The sequence below is a fragment of the Nicotiana sylvestris genome, chromosome 3 (genome assembly GCF_000393655.2).
Source record: "Nicotiana sylvestris chromosome 3, ASM39365v2, whole genome shotgun sequence".
Taxonomy (NCBI): Eukaryota; Viridiplantae; Streptophyta; class Magnoliopsida; order Solanales; family Solanaceae; genus Nicotiana; species Nicotiana sylvestris.
In genome coordinates this window covers 118759171-118770607 of record NC_091059.1, presented here as the reverse complement: position 1 = coordinate 118770607, position 11437 = coordinate 118759171, and positions in this window count along the sequence as shown.

Below are 11437 nucleotides of genomic sequence, written 5' to 3'. Positions count from 1 at the left end.
GTGTGTGATAACATTCTTGATTATGTACTAGAATATACTCCTCAAAAGGATCAAATGACTTCTCCAATGATTCAAAAAGACATTGTTACTGTATGTAAGATAGAAACAACTAAAACTACCATTGAGGAACTAAATTGTCATGACCCAAAATCAACCGTGTGATGGCGCCTATCGCGGAACTAGTCCGGCCTCAACTCACTAACCCAACACCAATAACAATAAGTTTGAAAACATTAATAGAAGCATTTAACATTAAAGAAAAACTGTTTGAAACATAAAAAAATCCCAAAGTGATACAAACCAGCCTAAAACCAGGGTGTCATTGAGTACATGAGCGTCTAGATCAGAAAATACAGTCTACTATAGTATCTGAAGATATAAACTGAAAGTACGACAAAGATAAAGAAGGAGAGCCAAGGCCCACGAACGCGATGCAGCGAGCTCGATAATCTCCAAACTCTAGTACCTTGATCAGCAACCACCACTACGACCGGTATCGCCTGGATCTACACACGAGGTGCAGGGAGTAACGTAAGTCCACCAACTTAGTAAATAATAAGTCCAAACTTTGGATTGAAAGGTAGTGATGAACTCAACCTCAATAGGTAAAATAGAAGTAAATGTGCCGAAACGTAGGCATGCTTTCAAGTCAAATATACAGCTCAAAACAGTAAAGTAAATACAGATCTGAACAGTGTAAGGTATACAACTCAGTTAATCTCCACATGCCAATGCACAGAATGTATGAAATGCACAATGTGCTTTCACTCTCAAGTGCTCAACCACTCGGTATTGTATATGGCCATCCGGCTCAGGGAAATCCATCTCGGAACATATACAACACTGATTGTAAGTCACCCAGTACCGACGATAAAGGGCAATCCAACCCTGTGGAGAAATCCATCTTCAGGTATCATGTATTTCGGATAAATCCATGTCCAGGGAAATCCATCCCTCAATAATATCATCCACGCTCACTAGGGGTGTGTTATAGACTCCGGAGGGGCTCCTGCAGCCCAACCGCTATCATAATCATCAATATAATCGTTGCGGCGTGCAACCTAATCCCATAACTGTCACTTATAACCAGGCTCTCGACCTCACTCAGTCATCAATCTCTCCAATCTCACCACGGGCTCGTATTGTGATGAAAACTACCCAGAATAATGATATGATGAATCAATAAATAGCTGAGACTGAGATATGACATAAATATGCATGATCATAACGGAGTATGGAATATTAAATGAAAACTAGTGAGACGACAGCAAGAAACGACCGCTAAGGGTCCAAACAATACTGGCACAAAGCCTAAACATGATATCTAGCATGATTTACATCTCAACTACCATATCACATGATGAAACACATGGATATCAACATGAAACCCATCACTTGTCATGTGCGTCACCTCAATACTTATCGCATAATACATAGTTCGGGGTTTCGAACCATCAGAACCAAGTTTGAAAGCGTTACTTACCTCAAACCAAGCAAAATCCTACTCTGCGATGCATTTGCCTCTTAAATCGGCCTCCAAACGTCCCGAATCTAGCCACAAGCAATACAATACGATCAATATAGGATAGAGGAACCAATTCCACAAGAAAAATACCAAATTATAGGCAAAATCTGAAATCGACTCAAACCCGGCCCTCGGGCCCACATCTCGAAACCCGACAAAAGTCATAATACTTGAAAGCCCATTCATTCACGAGTCTAACTATACCAAATTTATCAAAATCCGACCTCATTTGGTCATCCAAAACCCCAAAACTCACTCTCGAATTCTCAAGCCCTAACTCCCAAATTTCACCTCAAACATTCACCGAATAGGTGTAAAAATAAATGGGAAAAACATCATTGCCAAAGATAACTAGGCTCAAGGACTTACCTCAGTGATAACCTCGAATTCCCTTCGAAAATCTCTTCAAAATCCCCCAAAGTCTGAGTTCAAAGATGTGAAAATGGGAAAAAATTTCGAAGTCCTCTATTAATACTTTCTGTCCAGGAAAATCGCACATGTGGTCATTTATCCGCACCTGCGGAGCCGCTTCTACGGTTAGAACTCTTCTTCTGCGGAAACTCACTTAAAACACTAGCCTCGCACCTGTGTCCCAGGTCTCGAACATGCGGACACACACCTGTGCTTACCCCTCCGCCTCTACGGAAATACCCAAGATCTCCTCATCCGCATCTACGGGCTCGCAAATGCGCACCATTTCTCACACCTGCGATTTCCCAAGCCAATGCCAAACTCCGCAAATGACGACGAAACCTATCAAACCACCTCCGAATGCCTCAAATTTTGCACACAAGTCAAAAATGACACCACGAACCTACTCAAACTCCCGAAAATACAGTCCGACCCTGATATCAAAATTTCCCTGTCGGCCAAAGTCCCTAAAATTCTAATTTTTGCCAATTCAAGCCTAATTATACCACGAACCTTCAAATCACTTTCCGGATGCGCTCCTAAGTCCAAAGTTACCTAACTGAGCTAATTGAACCATCAAAATTCAAATCCGAAGTTGTTTACCCATAAGTCAACATCCGATCAATTTTTCCCAACTTAAGCTTTCAAATAAGAGACTATGCGTCTCAATTCACTCCGAGGCCACTCCGGACTCGACCAACTAACCTGATATATCATAATATAGCTGTAGAACACAAAAGAAGCAGGAAATGAGGGAACAAGGATATAACTCTCGAAACGACCGGCCGGGTCGTTATATCCTCCCCCTCTTAAACAAATATTCGTCCTCGAACGGGTCTAGAAACATACCTTGAGCCTAATATAGGTATGGGTATCTGCTCTGCATCTCTCATTCGGTCTCCCAAGTAGCCTCCTCCATAGGCTGACCTCTCCTCTGCACCTTCACTGAAGCTATATCCTTTGAATTCAACTTTCGAACCTACTGCCCAAAATAGCCACAGGCTCCATATCATAAGTCAAATCACCATCCAACTGAACTGTGCTAAAATCTAGAACATGAGATGGATCACCGATATATTTCAAAGCATAGAAACATGAAATACTGGATGCACACTCGATAAGATAGGTGGCAAAGCAAGCTCATAGGCCATCTCCCCAATCCTCCGAAGCACCTCAAACGACCCAATAAACCGAGGGCTCAACTTTCCTTTCTTCCCAAATCTCATAACACCCTTCATGGGTGAAACCTTTAGCAAGACCTTCTCCCCAACCATGTAAGACACATCACAGACATTTCTGTCAGCTAACTCTTTTTTCTCGACTGCGCCGCATAAAGCCGCTCCTGAATTAATTTCACCTTGTCCAATGCATCTTGAACCAAATCTGTACCAAAAATCCTAGCCTCACCCGGCTCAAACCAACCCACTTGAGATCTACACCGCCTCCCATATAAATCCTTAGACGGAGCCATCTGAATTTTCGACTGATAACTGTTATTGTAAGCAAACTCCGCGAGTGGTAGAAACTTGTCCCATGAACCCCCAAAATCAATGACACAAGAGCGTATGATGTCCTCCAATATCTCGGTAGTGTGCTCGGACTGTCCGTCCATACGAGGATGAAATGATGTGCTTAACTCAACCTGAGTACCCAACTTTCGCTGCACGACCCTAAAAACTATAATGTAAACTACGTGCCTTTGTCTGAAATGATAGAAACGGGCACCCCATGAAGGTGAACAATCTCTCTGATGTAAATCTTAGCCAACTGCTATGAAGAATAGGTAGTGCTCACAGGAATGAAGTGCGCGGACTTGGTCAGCCGATCCACAATCACCCAAATATTATCGAACTTCCTCGAAGTCCGTGGGAGCCCAACTACAAAACCCATGGTGATTCGCTGCCACTTCCACTCTGGAATCTCTATCTTCTGAAGCAAGCCACCTGGTTTCTGATGCTCATATTTCACCTGCTGATAGTTAAGACACCAAGCTACAAAACAAACTATATCTTTCTTCATTCTTCTCTACCAATAGTGTTGTCTCTAATCCTGATACATCTTTGCGCACCTGGATGGATGGAATACTGCGTACTATGGGCCTTCTCAAGAATTAACTCTCGCAGCCCATCCACATTAGGCACATATATCCGGCCATGCATCCTCAATACCCCATCATCACCAATAGTAACTTCTTTGGCATCACCATGCTAAACCTTGTCCTTGAGGACAAGCAAATGAGGATCATCATATTAGCGCTCTCTGATGCGATCAAATAGGCAAGACCGAGAAACCATACAAGCTAGGACCCAACTAGGCTCCGAAATATCCAATTTCACAAACCGATTGGCCAAGGCCTGAACATCGACTGCAAAGGGTCTCTCACTAACAAGAAGGAATGCAAGACTACCCATACTGACTGCCTTCCTACTTAAGGCATCAACCACCACATTGGCCTTTCCTCGATGGTACAAAATGTTAATATCATAGTCCTTTAGCAGCTCCAATCATCTCCACTACCTCAAATTGAGATCCTTCTGCTTGAACAAGTGTTGGAGGATACGAGGATCAGTAAACACCTCACAAGACACACCATAGAGATAGTGCCTCCAAATTTTCAACGCGTGAACAATGGCAGCCAACTCCAAATCTTGAACAGGGTAGTTCTTCTTATGGGGCTTCAACTGACGCGTAAAATAAGTAATCACTCTACCCTCCTGCATCAAAACACACCCAATGCCGATCCGAGAAGCATCACAATAGACGGTATATGAACCAGAAGTTGATGGCAGAACTAACACTGGAGTTGTGGTCAAGGAAATTTTGAGCTTCTGAAAGCTTGCCTCAAACTTATCCGACCACCTGAAAGGAGAACCCTTTTGGGTCAATTTGGTCAAGGGCGATGCAATAGATGAGAAACCCTGAACGAACCGACGGTAATAGCCAGCCAAACCAAGAAAGCTCTGAATCTCTATGGTTGAGGACGGTCTGGCCAACTCTGAACTGCCTATATCTTCTTTAGATCAACCTAAATACCCTCACTGGACACCACGTGTCCCAAGAACACCACTGAACTGAGCCAAAACTCACACTTGGAGAACTTGGCATAAAGCTTCTCCTCCCTCAGCCACTATAATACAACCCTCAAATACTCAGCGTGCTCCCCTTGGTTATGAGAGTACACTAGGATATCATCAATGAACACAATAATGAACAAGTCGAAATAAGGTCGGAACACGTTGTTCATCAAATTCATGAATGCTATTGGGGCGTTGGTCAGCCCAAAAGGCATTACAAGGAACTCGTAATGACCATATCAGGTCTAAAAAGTTATCTTATGAATGTACAAGTCCCTAATATTCAACTGGTGATACCCTGACATCAAATTAATCTTGGAGAACACTCTCGCTCCCTGAAGCTGGTCAAACAAATCATCAACACGAGGCAAAGGATACTTGTTCTTGATTGGGACTTTGTTCAACTACTTGTAATCAATGCACTTTATCATAGCGCCATCCTTCTTCTTCACAAATAGAACTGGTGCACCCTATGATGATACACTAGGTCGAATGAACCCCTTATCAAGGAGTTCCTGAAGCTGCTTCTTTAATTCCTTCAACTCCACCGGTGCCATACAATATGGTGGAATAGAAATGGGTTGAGTGCCTGACAACAAATCAATACTAAAGTCAATATCCCTATTCGGCGGCATGGCCGGTAGGTCTGCTGGCAACACATTTGGAAAATCTCGTACCACCTGAACTGAATCAATAGTAGGAGTCTCTGCATTGACATCCCTCACAAAGGCCAAATAAGAAAGACAACCCTTCGCAACCATCTATTGGGCCTTCAAGAATGAAATCACCCTACTAGGAACATAATCCAATAAACCTCGCCACTTATTTCGTGGCAACCCCGACATAGACAACATCACCGTCTTAGCGTGACAATCCAAAATAGCATGACACGGAGACAACCAATCCATGCCCAATATCACATCAAAGTCAACCATACTAAGTAGAAGCAGATCAACTCTAGTCTTTAATCCCCCAATAGGCATGCACGGTCCACAAAAATAATATCGCCCACCGGCATAGATATACGAACAGATGAAACTAGAGACTCACGGGGCATGTCAAGATAATAAGCAAAATATGACGACACATATGAATAGGTGGAACCAAGGTCAAATAATACAGAAGCATCTCGATGACATACAAAGATAATATATGTGATCACTGTGTTTGAAGTAATGGAATCTAGTTTGGTAGGGAGTTGCATAGAAACGGGCCTGACTGCCACCTGATCAGCCTCCCCCTCTAGGATGACCCCTAGCTGACTAACCTCCACCCCGAGCTAGCTGGGCAGGTGGTAAAGTAACTGGTGCCGAAGTTAAAGGCTGACTCCTCTGCTAAGACGATCCTCCTATAAGGTGGGGACAGTACCTCTTGATATGATCCAAATCTCCACATTGAAAGCAACCTTTATCGGCCACTAGCTGTGGGGACTGAAGTGAGCCTCGAGCATTAGGATACCCTATAGAAGGCTCTGACATAGATGAACCTTGAGGTGGTAGTGCATGAGATGAACTCTGAGCTGGAAAGGCCCTGAGTGATGAGTGGCCCTGATGAGAACTGTGAGAACCGTGGCCAGATGGTGCACCACAATGAACTAGGCGGGCCGTCTGAGCATAACTGTAAGGACGACCTCTGCCGTGATAAAACTGACCCCCAAAAAGAGCACCACCAAAGCTACCTGAACCACGAGGCCTCTTGGCATCCCTCTCGACCCGCTCCTGACTGCGGACCAACTCTATCTCCTTAGCAATGTCAACAACCTCCTCAAAAGTAGCACCAGACATCCTCTCTCTAGTCATAAGTATCCGCAGATGGTATGTGAGGCCATCAACGAACATCCTAATCCTCTCCATGTCTGTAGGAACAACCAAATAGCATAAACGGACAACATAGAAAATCTCATCTTGTACGGCATCACCGTCATACCATCCTGACGCAGCTCCTCGAACTGTCTACGCAGCTTCTCTCTGCGAAATCGTGACACATAATTCTCGAAGAAGAGAATAAAAAAACTCCTGCCATGTAAGTGGAGCTGCACCAACAAGCATACGCCTCTCATAAGCCTCCCACCAAGTGAAAGCAGCTCTAGTAAACTAAAATCTAGTGAACGAGAACCCACTAGTCTCCACAATACCAGTTGTATGAAGAATCCTCTAACACTTGTCCAAGAAACCTTGGTCATCCTCGCCCTCTGCACTGCTAAAAGTCGGAGGATGGAGCCTCCTAAACCTCTCCAATCTACGCTGCTCATCAGCGGGCATGATTGGAACCACATAATCTTGAGCAGGTGTAACCGTTTGGGCTCTTGGTGCCCCCGGTGTCTGGAGTCCCTATACCACCTGATCTGGTGTACGGGCAGCGAGAGTCTGAGTACCTCTGGCCTGGGAAGTGGCAACTAGAGTAAAAACAATGACCGCATTGGCAAGACTGGTGCACATGGTCAGAATCTGAGCTAAGGTCTCATGAAGACCTGGGATCACGAAGGGCACAGCTGGTGCCTGAGCTGGTCCTACTGGTGCATCCACAATTGGGACCTGATCCTGAACTGGAGCAACTAGTAGATCTGAAACTGCTACCCTAGCTACTGTGCGAGCTACACCTCTGCCCCTACCACAGCCTCTACCATAACCTCAATATCTCGTGGCCCCAAAAGGTGGCACTGGTGGTTGTCTGTCCAGCCAAGTAGCACGTGTCCTCACCATTTGTGAGAGAAAAGAATAACAGAAGTTTAGTTACCAGTATCAACAGATTTTCATGATACGAATTCAAGAAAGTAAAGTTTCCTAAGAGTTCTACAGCCTCTCAAAGATAAGTACAGATGTCTACGTGCCGATTTGCGAGACCCGACTAAACCTGCTCATGACTCGTGAGGCCTATGTAACCTAGGCTATGATACCAACTTGTCACGACCCAAATTTAACCTTCGTGATGGTGCCTATTGTGGAACTAGGCCAGCCTCAACTCAACAACTCAACACTAATAACAACAAGTTAGAAAAGTTTAATAGAAGCATTTAACATTAAAGAAAAAATGTTTGAAATATAAGAAAAATCCCAAAGTGATACAAACTATCCCAAAACCAGGGTGTCACTGAGTACATGAGTGTCTAGATCAGGAAATACTGTCTACTACAATATCTGAAGACATAAACTGAAAGTACGACAAAGATAAAGAAGGAGAGTCAAGGCCCACGAACTCCATGTAGCTACCTCGATAATCTCCAAACTCTGTAACCTCGATAAGCAACTGCCACTACAACCGGTATCACCTATATTTGTACACAAGGTGCATGGAGTAATGTGAGATACCAACTCAGTAAGTAACAAGTCCAAACTTTGGACTGAAAGGTAGTGACGAACTCAACCTCAGCAGGTAAAACAAAATTAAATGTGCAGAAACATATGTATGCTTTCAAGTCAAATATATAGCTAAAAGCAGTAAAGTAAATACAGATCTGAACAATATAAGGTATATAGCTCAGCGAATCTATATGTCAATGCACAGATGTATGAAATGCACCATGTGTTTCCACTCTCAAGTGCTTAACCACTCGGTATTGTATATGGCCATCTTGCCTAGGAAAATCCATCCTAGAACATATACAATACTGACTGTAAATTGCCCAGTACCGAGGACAAAGGGAAATCCAACCATGTGAAGAAATCCATCTCCAGGTATCAAGTAGTTCGGACAAATCCATGTCCAGGGAAATCCATCCATCAATAATATCATACGCGCTCACTAGAGGTGTGTTACAGACTCCGGAGGGGCACCTGCAGCCCAAACGCTATCATAATCATCAATATAATTGTTGCAGCGTGCATGATCATGACTGAGTATGGAGTATGCATGATCATGTCTGAGTATGGAGTATTAAATGAAAACTAGTAAGATGACAGCAAGAAACGATTGCTAAGGGTCCAAACAATACTAGCACAAAGCCTAAACATGATATCTAGCATGATTTATAGCTCAACTACTTTATCACATGATAAAAACATGGTTATCAACAGGATAGAGTCATTAAACGGTTCCATGGAATCACCCAGGTCACAATTCTCACGGTGCACGCCCGCACGCCTGTCATTTGGCATGTGTGTCACCTAAATACTAATCACATAACACATAATTTGGGGTTTCGAACCCTCAAAACCAAGTTTGATAGTGTTACTTACCTCATACCAAGCAAAATCCTACTCCGCAATGTCTTTGCCTCTCAAATAGGCCTCCAAACAATCTAGCCACAAGAAATATAATACGATCAATATAAGCTAGAGGAACCAATTCCACAAGAAGAATACTACATTATAGGCAAAATCCGAAATTGACTCAAACTCCGCCCCTGTGCCCATGTCTCGAAATCCAACAAAAGTCACAAAAACCGAAAGTCCATTCACTCACGAGTCTAACCATATCAAATTTATCAAAATTCGATTTCATTTGGTCATCCAAAACCGCAAAACTCACTCTCCAATTCTCAAGCGCTAACTCCAAAATTTCACTTCAAACACTCACCAACTAGGTGTAAAAATACATGGGAAAAACATCATTGCCAAAGATAATTAGGGTCAAGGACTTACCTCAGTGATAACCTCGTATTCCCTTTGAAAATCTATTCAAAATCTCCCAAAGTCCGAGTTGAAAGATGTGAAAATGGGGAAAAAATCCGAAGTCCTCTATTTATACTTTCTGTCCAGCAAAATCGCACCTGCAGAGCCGCTTCTGCAGTTAGAACTCCGCTTTTGTGGAAACTCACTTAAACACTGGCCCCGAACCTGCATCCTAGGTCTCGCGCCTACGGACGCGCACCTGCGCTCACCCCTCTGCTTCTGCGGAAATAGACAAGATCTCCTCATCCGCATCTGCGGCCCATTATCGCATCTGTGAGCTCGTAGATGCGTACCATTTCTCGCACCTGCGATTTCCCAAGCAACACCAAACTCCGTAAACGATGGAGAAACCTATCAAACCACCTCCGAATAACCTCAAATTTTGCACACAGGTCAGAAATAATACCATAAACCTATTCCTCCGGGAAATCCAATCCGACCCCGATATCAAAATTTTCATTGTCGACCAAAATCGCAAAAATTCTAACTTTCGCCATTTCAATCCTAATTCTACCACGGACCTCCAAATCACATTCGTCCGTCCAAAATCACCTAACAGAGCTAACAGATCCATCAAAATTCAAATACGAGGTCGTTTACACATAAGTCAACATCCGTTCAACTTTTCCCATTTATTGTTTTTCTCATCAACTTCAAAATTACCCTTGTTGTGGTTTTTAAGAGATGTCTTCAAGTGGGAAAACTTGATTGGTTTCAAATATTTTGAATAAATTGGGATATTCTTTTAAGCGTATGGATGAATTTCGAGAATCTCAAAAAGAAAGAATTCAAGAGGTATCAGATATGAGTGAGTTTACAATAGGTAAGGGCTTGAATCAAGAACTTGGTCTTTCAAGAGCATGTGATACTCATTGAGTATCTCATCTTAAATCATTTTAATAATTTTTTAATGATTTTTGGCTCTATTCTTGATGTTCTTGAGTTGCTTGTTTTTATGCACATTCTATAGATGAAAGAGCCACAACAATAGAATATCTCAGGGTTTGTCAAACATTTGAGGTTGCATTTCATGAGAGATATTTTAGAAATCATAAATGAGAGCAAGACATTGCAAATGCCATGCTACTTGTTGAAGTAGCAAAGAAAATGTTGTAAAAGTTAAGGGAATGGGAATTTCTTATTGCTAAGATATCTGTATTTGTATCAAATATGATATTTTGATATCTCAGTTTGATGAGCCATATGTTAGTTTTTTAAGATCGCGTCGTAAACCTGCTGATTCTACAGTCTCACTTCATTATCAGGTTGAAGTATTTTGCAAAACTATTGATTGGAAAATTCAAGAACTTAATGAACATTTTGACGAAGTGAAGACTTATTTGCTTCATGGAATTGCTTGTTGGAATCCAATTAACTCAGTTTCAAGTTGTGACATCGGGAAAATAATGAGAATGCCTGAGTTATATCCTGATGACTTTGATAAATTTAGTATGGATGCTCTTGAGAATCAGCTTGCAAGTTATATTAATGATGTTCGTGTTGTTGATGAAAGATTCTCCGACCTACATGTGCTTTATCTTTCAAAAAAATTAGTTCAAACAAAGAAACATTCAAATTATCCTCTTGTATTTCACTTAGTGAACTTGCTTTGATTCTGCCAGTTGCTACTGCATCCGTTGAAAGAGCTTTTTTAGCGATGAATTTTATCAAGAATGACTTATAAAGTCGAATGAATGATGAATTCATTAGCGGTTGTTTGGTGCCTTATGTTGTCACGACCGGGAATTCCTACCCTCAAGAACCTGATGGCGCCTAACATTTTACTTGTCAGGCAAGACAATATTAGAATAATTTCT